Source organism: Capsicum annuum, chromosome 7, assembly GCF_002878395.1.
Source record: "Capsicum annuum cultivar UCD-10X-F1 chromosome 7, UCD10Xv1.1, whole genome shotgun sequence".
Lineage (NCBI taxonomy): Eukaryota > Viridiplantae > Streptophyta > Magnoliopsida > Solanales > Solanaceae > Capsicum > Capsicum annuum.
The window spans coordinates 63059743-63085082 of NC_061117.1; the positions used below are offsets into that span (position 1 = coordinate 63059743).

Genomic DNA, 25340 nt, shown 5'->3' on the forward strand with positions numbered 1-25340 from the left:
TCAAATTCATAATTAAAGAAGTAAAATCATGTATCTTCATAAAATAATACAAATTTTTGGGCACAAGAACAAAAGGACGTTCTTGTTGAAAACCCAACATACCTTTATGGTAATGGATTCATTGAAAGATTGGACCCTCAATGTTGATTGTGCAACCCAAGTTGTTTTTCTCCTTTAGTGATCTTAGATGATGAACTTAGATTGATAATAGGGTTATGATGTGTTTAGATTCTATTAAATTTGTAAGGTTAAGTTTAAGGGTGTGTAAGGAGTGCCAAAAGACTTAATTTCCCTCAAAATAACTCAAAATGAAGTATTTTTACTACCTGAAACACCAAGTGTGCACCGCATTACTTATTGCATACATTTACGTATGTGCTGCATTGATTATCGCACATATTTAAGTATACGTCGCATTGCTTATCGCATACATTTAGGTATGCCCCGCATTGCTTATCGCACATCTATTCCAGTAGCCATGTGCGATTGGTTAGGCGACACACTCTACTTTGCAAAGCCATAACTCCTTGCTCTGGTGTTGGATTTTGATGAAATTGGTATCACTGGAAAGCTAATTCGATTCTATATAAGTTGGTGGGTAGAAATATACAGAAATACCATATATTTATCAAGTTATGCTCATTCAAAAATGACCCTTGCGAATTCAAACACTAAAAGTTGATGGATTTCGAAACTCTTAGCTTGTACTACCTTAGGTGACTCATATAACCACACTTAATACATCATAAGCTCTCTTATAACTAGGGTACTATTGGTAATTCATGTTCTCAAATATGGCTAACAGAACATGTATGAACAATGGTTTGCTTTCTAGCTTAGGAAAGTGCGGGGCATTACATTATAGCATGTAAACATATAGTCCCCATTTATGTACAAGATAATGCATGCTAAGTGTATGTTGAAAGGCTTTAGTGAATGAATTATGACACAATTGTATGCATTCCTATCCATGCATAAGTTTATGACTTTCAAGTGCTTGAAGAGATGCCTCATTGATTGTATTGTGAATGATAAAATATTGTCATGTTATTCAAGACTTGCCATGGTTTATTCTTGTTTATGCTATCGAGTCCTGGGGGTATTTAATACTCAACAATTTAGATGCTACCTAGAGCCAGTGTGAGTTTTCAAGATAATCTCAGTCGTTCTACAATCAATAGAACTCAGTCAGTTACAGAACTTAGGAAAATTCAGTAATCTTAGTATCGATTTAGTCTAGCTCAGTAAATTAATTTAGATCTTAGTAGTATTCAGTCATTTAACAGAATTCAGTAGTGTTCCATCAGCCAATAAAACTCAGCAATTTAGTTTTATTCATTTAAACTATACGATCAGTAACAACTCAGTCAAGCCTAGTATGAAGTAGGAAAGTTCAGTGTCATTCAGTTGGGAGTAGGACAACACCGAGCGAGCCTAGGGATATAGACTTACCCGTTAGATAGGACTGAGATCCCTAGAAGCAATCCCTAAGTTCCAGAACTACCTAGCCAGTGTAATTTATGAGATGTCACCCTCTAGATAGGACTGGTATACTCAGGGATCACCCGCTAATACAGGACTGATTTCAGGGTTCACCCGCTAGATTAGGACTGACTCCATAGCAGTTGTCTTTACCCGTGGCATGGTACTGACACCCTTCCAGCTGGGTTTATAGGTTGGACCTCACTAGTTTAGATTCGGCGCATGTCAGTTAGATGACAGTCTAAGCTTCTAAATCAATCTTAGTAAAAAACTTAGCTCAGTAGCACAGATTTAGGACTCTTAGATACAATCACTCAATAGTATTATCAATGGATTTAGAGATCACCCACTAGATAGGACTGGTCTCAGATTTATTCAAGTAATATTAGTATTAGTACTATTAGATTCAGAGATCACCTGCTAGATAGGACTGATCTCGGATTCAGTTAATCTTCTTCATCATTAGTTTATTCAGAGATCACCCGCTAGATAGGACTGATATCAACCTTAGTCAATCAGATATCGGTATTAGTAGACTCAGTTATCAGAAATCTAGTTATTAGATTTAAGTATTCACTGTTCCTATGATTTCAGTTATAGTTTGTGCATTCATGCATGTACCCTCATTCAGTATACTCAGATTATTTAGTCAGTATTTTTCATGAATATGAACCCCTGTATTTAGCGTTACCTTATATAGCATACCATTACATTATCATGTACTGACACATACTTTTTTGTGCTATGGCTTTTTATATCATAGATTCAGAAGTTCAAACTCTAGAGTACCCTTAGCGGTCCAGATTCAGCCAGTAGCAGTAGTTAGCAGTAAGTCCTCATCATTTGAGGATGTTCTATTATTTCATTATATTACTAGATTCAGTATTTTAGTAGATGGAGTTAGTTGGCGGATTGTCCTATTAACTCCACAGTTCAGACAATTTAGAGGCTTTTAGACTAGATGTTCAGACAGATGTACTAGTATTCCATTTTTTCGATTGTATTTCAGTTTTTGAACCTTATGGCATGTTTTTCACCAGTTGTCTACATTTTTACTGTGTATTATTTAGTTCTTTGTTACAAATATCAGTCAAAGGTTAGCTTGTGGTCCTTCAGAATTATGAGCACCATGTATTATCTGGGGTACGAGACTCGGGACATTACAAATATGAACCATGGTTCATAAATATTATGGAAGAATTGGACCATTTTGAACAAAATTAAGTTTGGACATTAGTTGAAATACAGAGAAACTACTCAGTGATTAGAACTAGATGGGTCTATAGGAAAAAATTAAATGAAGAAGGTAAGATTATTAGAAATAAAGCTAGACTTGTAGCTCAAGGCTATTCCCAACAAGAAGGTATTGATTATGATGAGTCTTTGCCCCTGTGGCGAGGTTAGAGTCAATTCAATGTTTATTATCTTTTGTTTCCTTCAAATGTTTTAAGCTATATCAAATGGATGTTAAAAGTGCCTTCTTAAATAGTTTTATTCATGAAGAAATTTTTGTTAAACAACCCCCTGGGTTTGAAAATCCGTCATGTCCAAACTATATTTTCAAATTATCAAAAGCACTCTACAACCTCAAACCAGCTCCAAAGGCTTGGTATGAGAGATTGAGTACTTTCTTACAAAATAACAATTTTCAAAGGGGTAAAATTGATAAAACTCTGTTCATACAGAATCTTGATTCAAATGTTCTCATCATGCAAATTTACATCGATGATATCATTTTTGGTAGTTCTAATATCTCTCTGTGTGAGAATTTTGCTAACTTGATGAAAGGTGAATTTGAAATGAGTCTTATGGGTGAACTCACATTCTTTATGGGATTACAAATCAAACAAACTCCCAAAGGCACTTTTATCAGTTAAGCCAAGTACATGAAGGAACTCATTAAAAAATTTGGTATGGAAAAAGGAAAGGCCTATGGAACTCCAATGAGCCCATCCACAAGCCTTGATTCAGACGCATTTGGTAAGAATATTTATGAGAAAATGTACAAGGGAATGATTGGATCACTACTATACCTGAATGCCAGTTGACCAGACATCAAGTTCAGCATATGTAAGTGTGATGGGTTCCAGTCTACTCCCAAAGAGTCTCATCTGACTACCGTCAAAAGGATCATCTGATACCTTATAGAAACACAAGATATTAGACTATGGTATCCTTGCTTTTCCTATTTCAACTTAATTGGATATTCAGATGCTGACTTTGTAGGTGATAAAGTGATAGAAAAAGAACTAGTAGAACCTATCAAAATCTTGGTGATGCCTTAATTTCCTGGCACAACAAGAAGCAAACTTCAGATAACTGAAGCCGAATACATAGCTGTTGGAAGTTGTGGGACTCAAATTTTATGGATTATGCATCAACTACTTGATTTTAATTTGTCTTTTGAATCTATTCCTATTATATGCATAATACCATCGCTATTAGTCTATCTAAATTTACTGTGCATCATTCTAGCGCAAAACACATTAATATCAAGCATTATTTTATTCATGATCATGTGGAAAATGGTGATTTTTCTTAACATTTGTTGATTCTGAAAATCAACTGGAAGATATTTTACTAAACCCCTATTAGAGATAGATTTTGTTATCTTAGAAAATGACTTGGTATTCTTAGTATCAATGACTTGTGGGATTTAATTTTGGACAATTTTTTTCTGTGAATGTCTTAATTTTTTTTTGATTTTCAAAAGGGAAGTCATCATTACCCTCACCGTTTTTCACACCATTATTACTACCTCTGCAACCCTTTACCTTTCCAATACTCCTTCGACTACTACCCTTTCGCCTCTATCAACCGCCCTTTCCCTTACCCCTCTTCAGCTTTCCCTTATCCATCTTTTCCAACAATCACAGACCTTCCCTATCTCTCCTCAAGTTATCCTAACCGACCTAACATTTTAATATCTTCCTTCTTTAATAAAAACTCCCCCTTCCCTCTCTCCCATCACAAAAACTTGATCAATGGTATCTTTGTCCAAATCTCTTCCTGAATCCCTCCCTGATAGCTCCATTTGTCTCTCTGAGTCCTCTGATGAGTCCTCAATGGACTCTTAGTCAACTCACATTAGGAGAAGTCATCCAAATTCTTGTCCAACCACCTTTATCAAAAACCTTATCCAAAACCTCCTCTTTCTCTTCCACTAGAGGATATGCACAAGTTCTAGACATGCTCTCACGAAAAAAAATTCCTTGTCTTTAAGAGTCGCTCCATTCTACTCGATCACATTGTCAATATCCATCTATTAAAAGAGTATTTCTATAATATCAATCCCTTTTTTAAGTTTCCAGATTTGTCCCTTGTCTTTCATCTCTGTGGAATTCTGGTCAATCATGATATAGTTCACTTATTTTATGAAAATCTTCACCTCTCCCATGATAGTGGTAAACTCGTGACTCTCGTGCTTGGCATGAGAATCACTGCAAATTATTTTTTGTTTGAGAATGACTTTGATACTAAGTTCTTTGGTCATATATTCTTTATTAATGGTAACTGGCCTGATGATTTTGAAGCCACCTATGAAGAGGCCAAGAATTTTTTGTCGGACACTGACTCTGCTTCAACCAGTTTTGGTCCCCTTTCCCTTTGTTTCAAGTTTTTTACTATGGCTTACATAATTTCTACTACTGTGATTCCCCAGAAAGGATCTCTAAGAAATATCACTGATCGAGACATTTTTGTACTGTATTGCTTGGTTAAGAAAATCAAAATCAATTGGGCAACCCAAATACGTAAGTACATGATTGAAAGTACAGCCGATGCTCATAATTTTGCCAGTTTACCATACGTCCTGCTCATTACTTGGATTTTTAAATATTAATCCATTGATCTATTTGCTAAAACCCTAATGGAAGTTACTACCACTTATGACTCCAAGATGTTTGCAAGCATGGGGTATGTCTTGGTTGAAGAGGAATGGTGCAAAAACAATTCTGCTCGGGCAAGGTCAAAAATTCCTATGGTAAGAAAATCCGTCTTTAACCCTATGATGCCTGTTTTGAAAGAACTGGAGGAGATTAAGGATCGACTCAGGGCCATCAATGAAAATGTTGCGTTGCTATAGGAGTCGACTTCTACACTTCTGGATCTCAGGAAAAGTACCAGCATAGACATAGGCAAGGTTCAGTTGGCTCTGGAAGGGTTCAAACAGGGGGCATAAAATTGTTCACTTGGATGTTCACCCGAATAGATTCCCTCAAGACCCAATTCCACTCCTCCAATGACGATCTTTCTATTTTTGTCCACATTCCTATTCCCCCTTCTTCAAAAATATTGAAAAATATTACGACACCTTCTGTATGAAAATCAATCAAAATGAAAATCAATAGAATAAAAATCTCAGTCCTAGAAATACAGCAAATCAAATAAAATGACAACGAAGTAATAGGAAGGAAAGATCAGAAACAATCTTGAAATAGCATCAATTACTATAAGAACAAAAGAAAGAAAAGATCATGGACATATCTATTATGGATGGGAGTAAAAGACGTATTTGGACATATCTGATATGGACATATCATATGGATACATTATTCAATAAAGAAATCTACTCAAATCCTTGATTGAGAAGAAATCTCTTGGGTTTCCTTATGAAGAGTAGCAGCTAAAAACTATAAAAGAGGAAAACTGAAGGTGGACATGAGTTATGCAACTTTAAAGAAGAATATCAAAGTGTCTCAATCTTAGTATCACAAGGCTTTATAACATTTACTTTACAATTATTATATAAAGAGTAGGATCAATTCAACTTTGTAACATCAACTGAAGCTGTGTCACAAGATCTGAAGAGCAAAATAAGTCTTCAAAACTTGTTTCTCATCATTGTACTCGAGCTCGACATTGAACGATCTAAGGAAACTTAGAAACCTAAGGGGACTAGAAGTAGGCACCAAATTGGTGTTCCGAACAAGGATAAATCTCGGTGTCTTTACATTCTATTTAATTATTTATTCACTTAATTTTTTTAAATCTAATATGTCTTGTGAAGTGTACTGATCTGCAGGCGAGTCGACTGTGAAGAGTTAGTAGTTGACTCAGAAAATTTTCTATTCAGCCCCTCTTGAATTTCAATGAGTGGAAAGCCTCAAGAGTAGCCCACATTTTCAAATCTATGACACACCGATGAATTATTTTATCTGCATACTCTCTAAACAAGTATGATTCATCCCAAAGGTATTTCTTTACATTAAACGATCACCTATTCCTTTGATAATGATTGAGATTATGAGGAATCAAGCCACTCATAATATAATTAGCATACTCCACATACCAAGGCTCCATGTTTCCATAAAGTGACGTGACTAGTTCATCTGGGAAGGTGGCTTCAATTTTGATCTCATTTAGCTTTTCATGATTGGTATCAAGGTTAGAGAGGTGGTCGGCTAATTGATTTTCACAACCCTTTTAGTCCATCACCTCAAAATCAAATACTTGTAGAATAAATGTCCACCTAATCAATTGATGTTTTTCCTCTTTCTTCACTATGAGATATCTAAGAGATACATGCTCCATGTGTACAAATACTTTCATACCCAACAAATAGGCCTAAATTTTTTTAAAAGCATATACCACCACAAGCAACTCTTGTTCCATAATCAAATAGTTAAGTTGGGCATCATTCAACAATTTGCTAGCATAGTAGATTGGGTGGAACAACTTTATTTTCTTTGGCCCAACACTACACCTAAGGCAACAACACTTGCATCACATATTACTTCAAAGGTATGGACCAATTTGGAGCTAATATGATAGGAGCCGTACAAGAAGCTCCTTGAGACAATTAAAAGCTCTTAAACAATCACCATCAAATTCAAGCTTCTCCTTCTTTTCAAGAAGTTTGCACTAAGGGTGAAAAATGTCTGAGAAATTCTTGATAAAATGCCTATATAAATTGATGCGGCCAAGAAAACTTCTAATACTTCCGACAGAATGGGTGGAGGTAATTTAATAATTACTTCTACCTTTGCTTGATTGACTTGGATGACTTCTGCTAAAATCTTATGGCCAAGCACGATTCCCTCTTTGACCATGAATGAAAATTTTTCCCTATTCAAAATAATTTTTGTCTCCATGCACCGCTCAAGGACCTTACTCAACCAGAAAAAAGTATCCATGAACACTTCTATGGTATTCTCTACCATGTCAGAGAATATAGACAACATAAAGGTAGGGTGCAATTCATAGCACAAAGTGCATGTGTTTTAAGGCAAAGGTCCCGCCTAGACATGTAAACATGGTCTTCTCTTGATCTTCAGTAGAAATACAAATTTGATTATAACCCAAATAACTATCAAGAAAATAATATCATCTGCGCTCATATAATTTATCCAACATTTAGTCCATGAAAAGCATAGGAAAATGATCTTTTTTCAATCCAAGAATGTAATTTTTAATAATCCATACATACCCTCCAACCCGTGGTTGGATGAATAGGCACAAGATCAATATTTTTATTTAGGACTACTATTATACCACTCTTCACGAGTATATTTTTGATTGGACTAACCCATGTACTATTTGAAATCGGGTGGACAACACCCACATCAAGCCATTTGATATTCTTCTTCTTGACTACCTCTTGCATTGGTGGGTTAAGCCTTTATTGGTGTTCTATACTAGGCATATGATCAACCTCCAATTTAATTATGTGGGAGAAAATTTTGGGAGCAATCTCGATGATATCTGTTATGGTCCACCCAATAGCCTAGACAAACCTTTTTATAATAAACTTCAAAGCCTCCACTTGCAAAGGCAACAAATTATCTACAACAATGATTGGCAAAGTATTAATCTCACCTAATAAAAAGTAATGAAGATGTTAAGGAAATAACTTAAGTTCTAGTTGAGGTGGTTTAATAATTAAAGGTTTGGCAGGTGGACTTTTGTAATGACCTAAGTTTTGGTCCCGAAAATTTTTTTGAGTTCTAAGCTTTCTACCATAGAAATGACTTATCTGATGAGTCGTAATATGTATTGATAGGTTAGGTGACCCTAGTCATAAGGTGTCCAGTGAATAATGCTTGAGTTGCTGTCTTGGGTATGACTTGGGGACTCGAGCTATAGGACTTATTAAGAGTCATTGGGTGAAAATAGTAGGATGTCCAGTGTTTACCCAATTGGGTTTGATATTGACTATTATTGGACTCTATGAGTCATAGAGTCTAATTACGAGTGGCATCAGATGTGTTGTAGGGTCAACAGTAGGTGAGATTCCAACAAACTATCTTGGTTACAACCTATAGTGATGAGACATAAGGAGTGGCTATGAGTCGCTGGTTGATCCGTAGTCAATGGGGAAACTTTTTAAGCCTTTAAGTTAAGGACATTTTGGATATTTCCCCTATTACCCAAATTAAAACCCATATCTTATAGCCTCTTTAGGGTGTCATTAGCACTCAAATACAAATCTAACTTCTCAAACACTCCAAAAGGCTCTCTAAATTTCCTCAAGCAGGTCAAGCTAGGGTTTCAACATGTTGGTCATTTAAGGGCTTAAGGGTCAATTTCTCTTTAAATTTTTTGGTGTTTAAGGCATGTTACTCTTCCATCATTGTTAATTTGTTAAAATAACATGTTTTAAAGTATTGTTCATGAGATATTCATATTGGTTTTATAACATGGGTTGAGGGTTTAGAATTCTTGTTGTTGAATATTTTTTTCACATGGTTTACATATGATTTTTCGTGCTTTAATGATGGTTTTGAAATTGTGGGTTGATCTTGGGCGTATTTGTATGTCTATGTACCAATATTTACCCATGATAGGCCTAGTTCTATCAGCTAAAATATGTATTTTTATTGTGTGTGGTGTGTATTTTCATGATTTGAGCTAATGAACATGATTAGTTTTATAGGATAGATTTTTCGATAAAGTTTGGCTCAAGTGGATGCGTGATATAAAGAAAGTGATGATCGATGATGGTAGATTGATTATATTGAGTATCATGAACACTAGAAGGAGTTGGAAAGGAATCTTGTATGGTTGGATCAGGTAGTGGAGCAATGAGCTGAAAGGAAAAAGTTCAGTTCCTTAAAAAATAATTGGAGACAATTTCCAATGGAGGCACGCGTAAGCCCACGATGTGGGATCCATTTTATGGGATCCATGCATTAGTGAGAATTGTGAATATGAATTCTAGAGGTTGTATGCAATTAGCCCGAGATGCATGCTCTAAAAAGTGCTCTTTTTCCTTAGGGAAATATTTGAAGGGTAATTCCAATGAGTGCATGCAATTAGCCCGCGATACGGGCTCTATTATGATATGGTATAGCGTGTGATGCACGCTCTATCTCATAGAAGTGATGCACGTGATTCATTTTGGTGTCCACCCCAAGCTTAAATTGTTCGAGTATAAAAGCCAAAATAGGAAACAAAATTAGGATACTTTTGAAAGCATAGCAGTGGTGGAAAAACAACAAAATCTCTCTTTTTGGGTTCATAGAATTTCTTTGAACTTCTTTCTTTCAATTTCAATTTTTGGTATGTTTAATTATTTGTTTATGATGTTGAATTCAAATATGAGTGGCTAAACACCCTTGTTCTGGGGTTGAGGCCAAGAATATAATTACTCTTTGATATTCTTTATCGTAGTTATTGTTGGATTATCATCTGCGTTGTTCTTAATTTCTTGTGCTTAATATTTTGATGAGTGGCCACCATTAGAATAAAACTATATTTCTATGTGAATATAGGAGGAGAATTGTAGAATAGAACAGAGAGATTAAGGAGCAAGGTTCTCATTCTTTTATGAAATAGAGAATTTGAATTAGCATCTAGGATAGGGATATATCTAAAACCCTTGTTTGGTTCAATGGCAGGAAGATAGCCTTATACATCTAAATAGATTATTGCATCCCCGATCAATGATGTAGTTGCAAAGTTCATATAGGTAGAAGATAAGAGGTCGGGAGACCATGATCATGTTATAAAACCTGTGAATCAATCCGATAACCAACTAGACAATGATAAGAATAGAGATTTGTAAGATTGTTAGATGTGCCTTAACCCTGGAATTCTCATCATTAATATTTACAGCCTTTGCTTTCTTGGCTATTATCACAAATTGTTATTTCTTATTTATTTACATTTTCACTCAAAACTTCAAAAATCGTCTTGATACTTTACACACTTAATACCTCTTTGTCTAAAACTAAAGTTGGGTTAAATGCTAGTTGCATAGTCCTCATGGGTACGATATCAGACTATTTAAGTCTCTATATTACTTGTACGATAGCATACACTTTCACGTGTGATAGACCGCAATAAGTTTTTGGTGCCATTATCGGGGACTAGTATAATTAGTAATTTGCTAAATTTTTTGTTACTGATAGTATGTTTAAGTGTTAACAACTTGATCTTAGCGGCTGACTTTTTGTAGGACTAGATGAATATAGGACTAGTGAGAGATAGAGAGTTGGTAGAGGCTTATTTAGAACAATAACTAGATTTTCAACAAAGGCAAAGAGCTTAATATCCAATCCAACAGGTTTAAATGGATGAACATAGAGATCCTAATCTTGTTAATCCAAATGATTCAGTTGATCCAAATACTGGACGTGTTCCAGCTATGGTTGTTCCAAATGCTCCTGCTCAAACAGCTGCTAGGCCTGTTTGTTAGGTGGCAATATCACTCACGAACCATGCTACTAATATTATTCACAAGCTTGAGCCAGGTAGTCGATTTTAGTTAAAGCAAAATATGGTGTTGTTGCTAAATTCAGTTGGGTAATTAGCCAGATTTTTATATGCAGACCCATAACAATACATACAGACCTTCTTAAGAATAAGCAATACCTACATTCCTGAGGGGTGAATATTGATTATGTTAGATTGACTCTCTTCCCCTTTTCTTTATTGGGGGAAAAGAAGAGATGGTTACATGCTGAACACCACTCTCCATAACTTCTTAGGAAGATCTAGCGCAGAAGTTTCTTATTCGATTCTCTCTATCAGGAAAGACAGCATGTTTGAGAAGTGATATTCTGAGTTTTAGGTAGAAAGAAGGAAAAAACCTCTACCAAGCTTGGGAGATATTTAAGAGTATGCTCAAAAATTTCCCTTACCATTATCATCTAATGATGTTCTTGTTCATACTTCATTGAGGGGTTAGAGCCAAATACCAAGATTCTCTTAGATTTAGTAGGAGGTGGGCATGCTCCTGAGAAGACTTATGATGAATTATACACATTGCTGAATCAAATTTCACAAGGTAATCCTGAATGGAATACCAACTCGAAGAGTTCTCTTAAGAAGGTTGCACGTGTGTTAGAGGTAGATCAGTTCACTGCTTTATTAGCTAAGCTTGCAGCAATGCAAAATCAGATGCTTACTCAGTTTAACAACATAAAGTTAGGGGTTCCAGAAGAAGCAACTACAACTAATACAGTCCAATAAGTAAATTCTTGGTCTTAGGTTTGTGGAAGTAGTGAGTACGCAGCAGATGCTTTTGCGGTTAATCTAGATTCTACAAATTATATGGGGAATGTGAATCATCAGGGATAACAGAACATTCATAACACCATATAATCCCAACTGGAGGAATTATCTCAATTTCTCATGGGGTGGAAATCAGGCACAGAACAATAATGGGTATAAGGGGCTAGTGCAATAGAATCAACAACAGTAGGTTCAGAGTAATCAAGGAACCTCTCAAACGAGCAACATAGAGGAGATATTTAAGTAGCTTTTTGCTAATCAAGCATAGATAGAAGCAAATTTAAAGAGTCAATAGGTAGATATAAAGACTCAATAGTTGATTACGAGGAATTTAAAGTTGCAACTTGGTCAGATTGCAGGTGTACAAAAAACTAGACCTCATAGAGGTCTACCAAGTGATACAGAGGTAATTCCAAAGAAGGTAAATACAGTTATAGCAAAGAGTAGTTTGTATTTAAAGGAGGCGAAGCTAGAGCAGGTTAGTCCTATAGCAATTGGTGATGATCCTAAAAAGAATAAGGAGAAAGGGGTCAGAGAAAAAGCTGCAAGTAATGAAAATCAAGTGGAGAAAAAGACTATACCTTTACCCTTTCCTTAAAGGCAGCGAAAGCAACAAGAAGAGACAAGTTACATAAAGTTTTTGGATCTTATAAAGCAGGTTCATATAAATCATCCTCTTGTTGATATTCTACAGAGTGTTCCAAAATATATAAAGTACCTAAAACACATAGTGGAAAACAAGAATTGGTTGACAGAGTATGCTATAATTGCACTTACTGAGGAGTGCACATCTAAGATACAGAACAAATTGCCCATGATGATAAAGGATCTAAGTAGTTTTACTTTACAGATCATTATTGGGTAGTCCATCAGTGCTCATGGATGGTGTGAATTGGGGGCGAGCATCAATCTTATGCCCAAATCTTGTTTCTAAAAGATAAAACTTAGGAGTCCCAAACCCACGACCATTGTTTTGCAGTTGGATGATAGGTCCCTTGCTAGGCCTGATGGAATTATTGAAGATGTCTTTGTGTAAGTGGGATCACTCATTTTTCCATTTGACTTTGTTATTCTTGATTTTGAAGCTGATTCAGTTGTTCAATTGGTTTTGGGATGCCTATTCCTAGTAATAGGATAGTCACTTATTGATGTAGCTGTAGGGAAAATGATTATGAAAGCGCATGACAAAGTAAAGGTTTTTGATGTATATAAGGCATTGAAGTTTCCTGCTATATATAAAGAATTGTCTTTTATATCAGTTATAGACCTTGCTTTCGAGCTCTATTTATTATTGTCTAATGATCTACTCTAGCGAGCTTTGATGGGTCATGATATTTATGGTGATATAGAGGCGCTTGAATTGGTTCAAGTTATGAATTTGGTGGTTATTGACATGAGAAAGCTTCCTTTTAAGCCATTGAACAGGCCAATTGGCCCGTCTCCCAAAGCTTCAGTTGATGAAGCTCCAAATTTAAAGCTTAAGGCTCTTCCTCTACACTTAAAATATGTATTCCTTAATGATAATCATACCTTACTTGTTATTATGTCTACAGGTTTATCTGATGTACAGGTAAGGAAAACAATGGCAGTTTTGACGAGAAGGAAAAAGGCAATTGGCTGGGAGATATCAGACATCATAGGAATCAATCAAACTTTTTGTATGCATAATATATACATGGAAGAAGGTTACAATGCAAGTGTGCAACAAAAATGGAGATTGAATCTAGTGATGTAGGAAGTGGTACAAAAAGAAGTCATCAAGTAGCTTGATGTTGGGATTATCTATCCTATTTCCTACTGCAAGTGGGTCAGCCCTATGCACTATATCCCAAAGAAAGGTGGTATGACTATGGTCACCAACAAAGCAAATGAGTTGATTCCCACTCATATAGTAACTGGTTGAAGGTTATGTATCAACTACAGGAAGCTGAATGAAGCCACTAGGAAAGACCATTATCCTATCCCATTCATTGATCAAATATTGGATAGGTTGGAAAGAAAGGAATACTATTTCTTTTTGTTTGGATACTTAGGGTATAATCACATCACAATAGCGCCAAAAGATTAGGAAAATAGCACCTTTACTTGCCCATATGGCACATATGCATTCAGACGCATGCCTTTTGGCCTCTGTAATGCACCCACAATATTTCACAAATGAATGATGGAAATTTTCTATGACATGGTGGAAGAATTTTTTGAGGTATTTATCAATGATTTCTCTATTTATGGTAGCTCTTTTTATATATGCTTGCAAAATCTAGATCGAGTCCTAGCTCATTGTGAGGAAATGAACCTTATATTGAATTGGAAAAAATGTCACTTTCTATTCAAAAAAGGAATAGTCCTTGGGCATATGGTGTTATGTAGAGTAATTGAAGTGGATAGATCCATGGTTGAAATAATTAAAAAGATGCCATATTCAGTAACAGTGAAGGAACTGAGAAATTTTCTAGGGAATGTAGGGTTTTACAGGCGGTTTATCTAAGATTTTTCAAAGATTGCAATTCCTATGTGTAAGCTATTGGAAAAACAAGATAAGTTTGATTTTGGGATGAATTGTCAAGAAGCTTTTGAGATGATGAAGAAGAAACTGACAAAAACACCCATTTTGATTTCTCCGGGCGTTAACATTCGAATTGATGTGTGATGCCAGTGATGTGGCTGTGGGAGTAGTATTGGGGAAGTAAAAAGACAAGGTGTTTCATTCTATTTATTATGCAAGTAAAGTCTTAAATAATGCCTAGATTAATTACACAGCCACAGAAAAAGAGATGTTAGCGCTTGTCTATGCTTCGACAAATTTAGATCATATTTTATGGGCACGAAGGTGATTGTGCCTACATACCATATTGCTATTTAGTATTTGTTCAACAAAAAAGATGCCAAGCCATGGTTGATTAGGTGGATTCTATTGCTTCAACAATTTTATCTAGAAGTATGTGATGAAAAAAGAGCGGAGAATCAAGTTGTGAATCATCTATCAAGGATAGAGGATCGTGACCATATTGTTGCTAATATACTTTTCATCCGAGAAGATTTTCCAGATGAGAAATTGTTAGCACTTGATGTGTGTGAGTTTTCTTATTATGCAGATATTGTGAATTTATTAGTGTGTGAGGTTTACCCTCTCAAAGCTACCATTCAACAGAAAAAAAGTTGCTACATGATTCTCATGCATACATATGGGATGAGCCTTACCTCTTTAAATAGGGTCCTAATGGGGATTATGCTTAGGTATGTGTCTAAAGCTGAATGTAAAAAAGTGCTGCTGAAGTACCATTCATCTCCTTACGGTGGCCATCATGGGGGTGAATGAATATCTAGAAAAGTGCTACCATCAGGTTTCTTTTGGCTAACATTGTTCAAAGATGTAGTTGCTTTTGTGAAGATATATCGTCAATGCAAGCGATAAGGTACAATTTCAAGGTGTCATGAGATGCCTTTAAACAATATTCTTTAGATTGAGGTATTCGATATTTGGGGGATAGATTTTATGGGGCTATTCACACCATCAAATGAGAACTTATATATCCTTGTGGCAGTCGATTGTGTATCTAAGTGGGTGTAAGTTTCTGCCTTCCCCACAAATAAAGCAAGAGTGGTGTTAAAGTTTGTTAAGAAGCATATCTTTCCCTAGTTTGGCACACCCAGAGCCATCATTAGTGATGAAGGTATGCATTTTATTCACACTAGGTTTAAAATCTTTTGGCTAAATATGGTGTCAGGAACAAGGTGTCCACTGCGTATCACCCCCAAACAAGTAGCCAAGAAGAAGTCTCTAACCGAGAGATCAAGACGATATTAGAAAAAATAATAAATAGTTAGCAAAAGGATTAGGCTGAATAGCTGGATGATGAAGTATGGGCGTATAGGATAGCCTATAAAATTCCCATAGGTACCTGTCCATGTTGCTTGGTTTATGGGAAAGCCTTCCATTTGCCTGTAGAGCTCGAGCATCAAGCTTATTAGGCAGTAAAAAAGTTAAATCTTGATATGAAGGTCGCGGGTGAGAAGAGATTGTTGAAGCTGGTTGAACTTGATTAGTTTCGTCTCCATGCTTATGAGAATGCTAAATTGTTCAAAGAGAAGACCAAAAAATAGCAAGAAAAGCATATTCTGGACAAATTTTATTAACCTTGACAACTTATTTTGCTGATCAATTAGAGGTTGAAATTATTTCTGAGTAAGTTGCATTCTAAATGGTCTGGCCTATTCAAAGAAGTAAGAATGACACCTCATGGAGTTGTAGAGCTATGGAAAAAAAAGAAAAGAATGAGAAATTCTTGGTGAATGGACAATGGGTGCTATATTATTTGGCAGTTATGGAGATCAACATAATGTTTCCATCACTTTTGTAGATAAGTGAACTCGAGCTGAATTGTGCCACGATGTAAACTAAGGCACTACATGAGAGGCAACCCATGAATGCAATGTAGTAGTGTAGTTTGTTTCTTAGTTATTAAAAAAAGAAATGAAAAATGCAAAAAGAAGTGTCGTGCCACAACCAAAACTAAGGCGCTGAGTGGGAGGAAACCCATTTTTTCTTATGTTAATGTTGTTTTTGTTTCGCATGCATGAATAAGAAACTCGGAAACACATAGAAAAATAAGAAGTGAGTGAAACAATCTCAGAGGAAGCATTCAGGTAAGTAAAATACTCACAACAGAGAGGTTCAAGAGTGAAAAAGAAAAGGGGGTGAGAAATAATTTCCCCAAAAGACTTAAAGCATGCCAAAAATTGGATTTCTAGTAAGAGCGGGCGATTAGCCCACGGTGCCTATCCAAAAGTATGGGGATGAAGCCCATGGAACATGCTTAGAGCGGTATTGTGGAGCCTGCGACGCGTGGGCATACCCGACCCGTGTAAATTTACCAAAATTTTGGTACTCTAACTCCTTAATGCCTTTAAATACTCGCATATTTTTCAATTCATATTCATTCATTAACCCTAGCCTATGCCGTCCCTTCATTCCCTTAGTAAAATTCTCCTTTTTGAAATGTGTTTTGTTTTCAAACAAAAAAGGTACTTATCTCTCATGTTCTTCAATAATACCAAATGTTAGCCATACTTGGAGCTTATATTTTATTTGTGTAATGGTCATATGGTGTTGTACTACATGAATTATGAGAATAATTTTAGTTTGTGTGTATTCATTTATGTAAGAATCTGCTAGTTCATGAATTTTTGTGGCATATTACATATATAGGCTAGTTGTATGAAGGTAAATTATTCAGTAACAGATGGATGAAGTAGTTGTACCTTGATTAGTTTGTGAGATGTGTTATGTAAAATCATACATGTCCTTGTGCAAATATGTTTTTGTAAGGAAATGTGTGAGTACATGTTAGAGAAATCCTCTGGCAATATCAAATTATATACATTTAAAGTTGTTTTTGATAAAGTGAAGGTTACTGTATGCATTGTATATTGAAAGAAAGATGAGTTATTATGTTGTAATATATGGGATAGTGTTCTCTGCAGATTTATAATTGATGGAAAGTTTGAGTACCCCAATTTTTCTACCCACACATTTGTATTAGTAACTAAGTGTGGGGTTTCCTAATCTCCACCACACACTTAATGTTTGCTAGTTCAACATAATTACTCTATTTAATGTGGTTACTACATGTTTTGCTTTAACAAGGGATATGTCTGGTCAATAATAAAAGGGTAAGGCCATGTCGGGAACGTCTGAATTAGCTAGAAAAATAAATAGACAAAGTGGTAGTTCCTTTAATCCTCTAGTTCACACATTCTTGAGTAAGCGTGGAGGTATGGTAATAGAAGGGTCGTGGAGTCTGGACAAAAATGGTATGCAATGCATGATGAGACTAAGTATATTGAAGACTGATTCATCCATAGAGAGAACTTATTGAAAGAATTTCCCAGCATGGTTCACCGAATAGACGAGTTACAGATGTAGTTCTTATTTGAACAGCCTCATGAGTGCAACCTGAGCTTTGTTAGGGAATTCTATGCTATTTGGGACCCATGTGATAGGGATTCTGAAGTAAATATATGAGGATAGGTCATCACTTTAAATGATCATTCATTGAATGCACTCCTGGGTACAGTAAAAATTAATGTGGAGCCCCTTAAGTTGATGTATATCAAACCTCTATACTCTAACCATCTTTATATCATTATGTTATCCTTATCCTCGAGTTTCGTGCTAGTGGTCACCCTGCTAACCATCTTTGGACACTATTTTCCTATGCGATGTAGGAAATGGTCATACATCTTCTCTACCTACCTAGTGACTTAGATTCGAGATCAGCTAGCGAGTCAGATTGAAGTGGTGAGCTTCTATACATGGAAGACCCCATTTCATACTTATGGTTTTCTTTACATTTTGACTATTCCTTTAGATTTGGTTTTTGGCTATGGTTGGGGGCATGTCCTGATTGGATACTCTTTGGTTTTGATTAGAGTATTTGTCAGACTACTGTTGGCATGGGTGGTGTCAGTATTGGTATCACTATTGTCATTGATATTTTCATTGATGTCGATATCGGTTGGTTTTAGTTATAGACTTAATTTAATGTCTTTAAATTGATAATCTCTTGTTGTGTTATATGTTCAAAATTAAATCTACTTTGGGTGTGGTGCATTTGGTTTGGTTAGTAATGACCCTTCAGATTATTTTCCATATTTATGATTATCTTTACTGTTTGAGCTTCTCCATAGTTGTCCCAAGTCATTTATGACTTGCTAGGACTAACGGTGTGGTTATTGGGTAGTTCGTTTGGTTTTTAGAGCCAATTCCCTATTTAGAAGTCTTCGCTGGTTCCAATTAGCCACTGGAAAAAAACTTTAGTGAAATAATCTTGGATGCAAATTCTGACTATGCAAATAGATCCGAAATATCAATTTTAGGTTAGGTAGACCTTTGGTTCAATTTCCAATGCACCCGAGCTCATTTTGACCTATCGATCGAAAAGTTAAAAATTTTAAAGTTTAGGTGTGGGACCCATATTTTATCAAAACAACCTTGGATTGAAAATTTGAGTTCTCAAATGCAATCAAAATATCGAATATAGTATGGTTACATATTTTTTTTTTGTAAAAATTTAATTCTGAATGCATCCCGAGGTATTGGAAAAAACTTGGAATCGAATTCTAAATCTCAACTGTCATCTGGTGCAACAAAGATTGAGATCGTGTAAGGAGACTCGCGATCATGATACCACAATCACAACTAAGTGTGGGTGTGCGATCAAAATGACTGAGGCCTTGGTTGGTTTTTCAAATAGCCATTTTGGTTAAGAATTGGTCGTTTTCTTCCTCCATTGAGATTTTAAAACCCTAATATGGTGTGCTAATCACAAATTGGTTATGGTGGGTGACTTGGGAGCTTAATTATCATCTTGTATCATGATTATCTTCAAATTTAATGTAAGAATCCCTTGAATTTATACTAGAATTTCCTAGTTTGGACCCAAAAACAAAATTTAGCTTAAGGCTTGATTTTAGCCAATAGTATGCTAAAGTTTTATCTATTCTTGAGGGTTATGACTCTTTTTTCATGTGTGAACATTGGGTTGGTCTCAAAAACTCATATTCCATATATGGGATCTACTTAGAATTTTGTTTTCATTTTTGGACATGAAGCTCTATAGTGCAATATGGGTATTGTTAGACTTGTATTGATGAGTAGGTTATGATTTTTTAGTGTGATAGTATTTTGGGAATTGTGAACTGAAGACGAGCATTGGTGCGTGATGTGATATATTTTGATTCAGCTTTGCAGTAGGCGTCTGTCTACTCTTCTTCATAGATGGCGTGTGATATGTATATCATGTGAATTTAGATATTAGATTTGATTATACATAGAGTAACTTAGACTTGATTATTGATGCTTTGGGGATTAGATAAAGGTTTTGGACTCGTAAGATGATATGTTAATAAGCCTTTTGAATCCTAGTGCTTTCCCTCTCTAGTTTAGATTAGTTGTAGCATGGTAATGATGTAATGCTATACTTGGATTATGGTTTTAACATTTGAAAGCACAAATTGTGGATTTAACCTTATTGGACTAGTGTGGAAGTCTTGAAAGTGTATCTTGGGTAGAGTAGACTTCAATACCATTGTTTCTAGTAAAGCTATAATCTGAAGCTTGAATGTGGCTTATTTGATATCTAGAAGTTAAACTAGATACCTTAGCCTAGTTGGGGCATGGTGTGCCTAATTATGGAAATTGAGGTTTAGACATGGGATCGTCCAACCTACTTAGGCCTAGACATGTGTAATCTTATGGGATTAGTTACGGATGTTAGACGTAGATGAGGCTAGTAACCTTAGTGTAAGATTATTTCGTGACTTGGTAGCTTGTCTTTACATCCCCTGGAATGTAGGTTTTGAGCCATGTCTTTGAAACTCACCGTGGAAGTAATATTTGGCATTTGGAGATGATATTCCTCTTAGATACGTTATGTGGCCTTTAGAGATATTATTTCCTCTTTAGACTTGATGATTGGCCTATAGAGATGCTATTTAATTTTAGACTTGACGAATGGCCTATAGAGATGTTATTTTCTTTTAGATATAATTGTTGTGCCTATAAGGATGCTATCTCCTTTTTGGTTATAACTGTTGAGTCTATAGAGATAATTCCTCTTAGACATAATAATTGCCCTAGAGAGGTGATATTTCTCATATTCATGATGTATGACCTATTGATATGAGATATCCTATATAAGAGATGATTACATACTTATATACATTCTTATTGATATTATGCCTTCTAGATGTGAGATTCCTCTAGAATGAGAGATGATTACGTGCTTATTGATATTATGCCTCCTACATAAGAGATGCCTCCTATGTGTGAGATAACTCGAGATATGCTACATCTTATAAATATAACTATTTACATGAGTTTCAGCTATGTATATGGGCGTAAGACTGTGATTATTATGTTATTATTATTCAGATATATTATTAGGCCAAGGGTAACGTTATGATAATAATTGGATATCCAAGAAGTGTTTATTATTGTAAGGGATATAATTACAGTTTATGGATTTATATACATGTTTTAAGTACACATTTCCCTAGTATGGGATGGTGGAAGATGCAGTATGTTGCTTACGACTTATTTTATTGGATACTGGTGATGTCATGCATTGATTGGGTACATTCATGATTATTATATTGGTAATTGATGTGATTGCAGATTAAATACGATTTTATGACTATTCTACCTAATGACGGTTAAGCTATGTGATAGCTAGTTGTCTATTAGGTGACTATTGCACTTGATGGCTAGGAACATAATGTTTTAGTTAATGAGTCTTGCTTAGTTGAAATATGGTATTTAGAGATTGTTGATATGTGGCTAATGATGATGTCGGGTTTAGCATAGGCAAAGATTAGAGATATTGATGCCTAAGTTTATAATGTCAATTAGCCGTTAAAGAAGGAGTTGTGTATTAATGAGGCTCGATAATAAGTGATGTTGGTAATAAGAGATGGCTAGTTAATAACAATAATAGTTTCTAAATGGTTGACTAATAAATAGTTAAGCGAGTATTAGTTGGTAAACGATGATTAGTTAATAAATGGTGTCAGTTAATAAAAGATGGTTAGATGATAAGTAGTAATGTGTTGTCTAATAACAATTAACGGATATAGGAATATTAGTTGACAATGATGAATGATGGGTAAATGGTGATTATGGACCAGTGATGAACCTTAACTAGATGTTAGGTATTGGCCATTTTATAAGTGGTGGTTACTTTCTTTCCCATGAATAAGGATTATGTGATGGATAATGTTAAGGCTAATAATTAAAGGTTATGTGATGACCAGAGAACTAACGGTTCTATTATAATTAGTGTAATAGTTAGGAAACTATTGACTAGATAGATATTCTATGGTGATATAACTATGTTTATGAGTACTTTTGTATATGTTATTCGGTAATGGATGTTGTGAATAAATTGATACCTAACAAGGCCAGAGGATATTATTGTTATGATACTGATACTCGGCAAGGCCGAAGGATACTATTGTAATGATGTTGATACCCGATAAGGTCAGAGGATAATATTATGATGATAGTGATACCCGACAAGGCTGATGGATTCTATTTTAGTGATATTGATACGCAACATAGATGGAGGATATTATTGTTATGATACTAATACCCAACAAGGTTGGAGGATACTATGGTGGTGATGTTTATATCCGACAATGCCAGAGGGTACTATTGTGATGATATTGATACCCAGCAAGGTCGAAGGATATATTGTTGATATGTTGATATCTGACAAGGTTGGAGGTTAATTACGATGATGATGGTACTGGTGAGGACAATTATGATGTGTTGTAATATTGATTGTGTACTTTGCATTCATTCCTGCATGCATATCACCTTTCACCAGTATGTACCAATATCTATCAGCTGATATGGGGCAGTTGCATAGATATGGGTGGTGAATATGCCTTGTGTTGTTGTGTGTTAATTGAGCCTTCCAAACTTAGGGTTTTGGGTGTATGCATTGGCTTGGCTAGCTATTTGGTTGTCCAGATTAGCGGGTTATTCACGATATTATTGATATTATTATTATCATTGTTATAGTTATTATTATGGCTAACTTATAAAAGGTTAGCCATTGATTTGAGATCTTTTTTTGGCCTCATTTATCTTATGATTGCATTGTTATGCAATGTTATATAATGTCTAGCCATATGGATTAGCAACCCTGAGTATAATAGTATTAAATCCTGATAGTGTCTTGATGAGGTCTTAGAATGAAGTTATGATAATCTAGATTATTCTTTTAGATGACATCATGTCTAAGTTTGTGTATATATGTATGTATATATATATATATATATATAGCTACATGAAGTTATGGCACTACCGTATGTCCCTTCCTTCGCTTGTTCATATTGTACATTTGTTTCTTGACCTTGTATATTGCTATATATCTTTCTTTTGGTCTTCATTCATATATTGGTCTGGGATATAAGTGTATTATTAACATCACTTGATTGTGGATAGAATAGGATAGTTCTCCCTAATACTTCCTTAGTCTTATTATGTTAGACTCTTGGACATAAACAGGATAGTGGTTCCCTATTATCTCATTGACTTATTATATAAGCTCTAGACTCTGGGGTGTAGTTTCCATTCTATTTATATGTCGTAAATATCTGCTTTATATTTGGAGCTCAGTTGGCAGTTGCCTACTGAGCACCTTTAATTTGGTACTCATACTACACTTCAACAGCCTACAGATCATAGTACAAGTTATCGCCATTGATGTGTGCATCGTGCAGGGCAGTCATGGTTCAGATACTTATGTAAGCTCTTTAAGTTTGGAGTATTACTTATCTCTCTCTTATGTAATAGAACTCTCTCCATGTTGCATTTAGAGATATGTTGTATCAGAGTATTTCTCCTTGAAATTTCATGTTTGTACTCTAAATATATTAAAAGCTCTTGTACTGATACCACCAGGTTTTCGGATTTCATTTGAATTGACCTTTACTTCATATATATTCCATATTTTTTTCCTTACATATAGTCATTTCGAACTATGGGTTGGCTTGACTAATGGTGGGTTATGGTAGGAGCCATCATGACCTGAGAAATTGGGTCTGACAAATTGGTATTAGAGCCTAGGTTTCATCGATGTATTAGAATAAGAGCTATGTGTTAGTATAGTCCTACGGATTGGTGCGGAGACATAAATAACCTATATTCGATAGGCTACAACAACATTTTAGGATATTCACTTCTTGACTTCTTATCGTGCGTTTGCATTTTCTATGAACCTCGAACACCTTCTTTGACTCTATTCTATCCCCAAAGGATGATGCGACATTGTCGACAGATGTGGACGAGACTTCAACATGCGTTTCCAAAGTTTTAGCGCAATATCAGATTTCAGAGTCAGAGATAGATATTGAAGATTTTCAGTGGTAGCCAAAAAGGATTTGGACGGCTTAGGCTCTAGTTGAGCTGGTGACTACTTGAGCCATTGAGGTTCAACATTGGAAATTCGAGTCATGTTGTAGATCCCTCTCATCCATGGGTGATATTTTATTTATCGCGCACTTCTCAGACCATAGTTGGGTTCATTGGTATTCATTTGGGTACTTTACTAGTTTTGAGTACAAGATTGGATTTCTCGTGTGGTCCAGGCATTTTCCTATGCTAAATCCCTATGAGCTGGACATTGGTGCATGGATGTCTTAAGAGGGTTAGTATTTTAACTCTATTTGGTATCGAAGCACTTGAGCTTCCAAATCTTCCTTCCCTTAGGGTGTTGATTATGAGAGGACCATAGAGAGCACAAATATTAAGACTTATGGAAATGGCGGCAAGAGGCATGACATTAATGTAGTGTTATTGGTATTTTATTTGAGAGCGAGGATCTTCCTGATAGAGTTCAGCTTCACCTGCACCTATCAACTCTATGCAAAATAGTATTCCAAACTATGAGTAGTTGTCAGATTAGTTGTGATGATCATAGCGAGTAGAGTCCCCATCAGACTTGCGGGGCATGGTATGATTCTTCAATCCATGATGACCATTCTTGATTATAAGAGGCAGTATCTCAAAGTATTCTAGGATTTGGGTTGGTTATGTCTTGATGAGACACTGGTTCTGAGAATGCCCCAGGTATGGGATAGATGATTAGCTAGAGTTAGCATATATTCCCCGCCAGCCTAGAGTTCATAAGATAGGTTGTGATTTCAGAAGTTTGGAGATAATTTTGTGAACTTCTCTCAACATTAGTTGGCCAGCCATTTGGGCTTAGTTTATGTTCTAGCCATGCTAGTGCCTCAGATGTTTGCTTTGACTGTAGATAGATCGAGTACTAGTCTATCGAGTGTCCCTAACATGAGATTCTAATCATTCAGCTTATTTATATTAGCTCATGATATTGTGTTATCTTCAGTTAGAAATAGTGCACTTAGCACCTCCATTGATAATTAAATTGGTCATTTTGATTTGGACTCATTTAGATTTATTTTCCCTATACTCGTCAGGCATATAATTAAGGATGTTACCACGGTTTGTGTGCTTTTATTTATGGCATTTATCCCTTATTAAGTGTATTGAGATTTTCATACCTATTGAGGATTATATGCCTTGCTGAATTTATATCAGTCATTATGTGCCTTATTGTTGAATTAATGATTATGCTACTACTTTTAGTAGTGGATGGAGTAGATCTATATTGATGTTTCCCCTATGAGTGTGGTTTGGGATTCAGTCCCATTTAACTTATCACATTGGCTTTGTTGTGGACGTTGAGTGGTACATGATGTTCATGTTTATTTTTGTACCGCCTGTTCAGTATGATTGATATTGATATTGTTGTTGCTATTGCTACCACTAGGTAAGGTCACTGATATTACTTTATATTATCACTTGATATTGT

The 25340-nt window shown here is 35.5% G+C and overlaps 1 non-coding gene across 1 annotated transcript; it reads right to left on the reverse strand.

Annotated features, from left to right (window-relative positions):
• Window positions 1-11465: 11465 nt before the first annotated feature.
• LOC124886237 lies at window positions 11466-11572 on the reverse strand. Its single transcript, XR_007043323.1, has one exon. It is a non-coding gene; the product is annotated as a small nucleolar RNA R71 (small nucleolar RNA).
• Between the last annotated feature and the right edge of the window lie 13768 nt (window positions 11573-25340).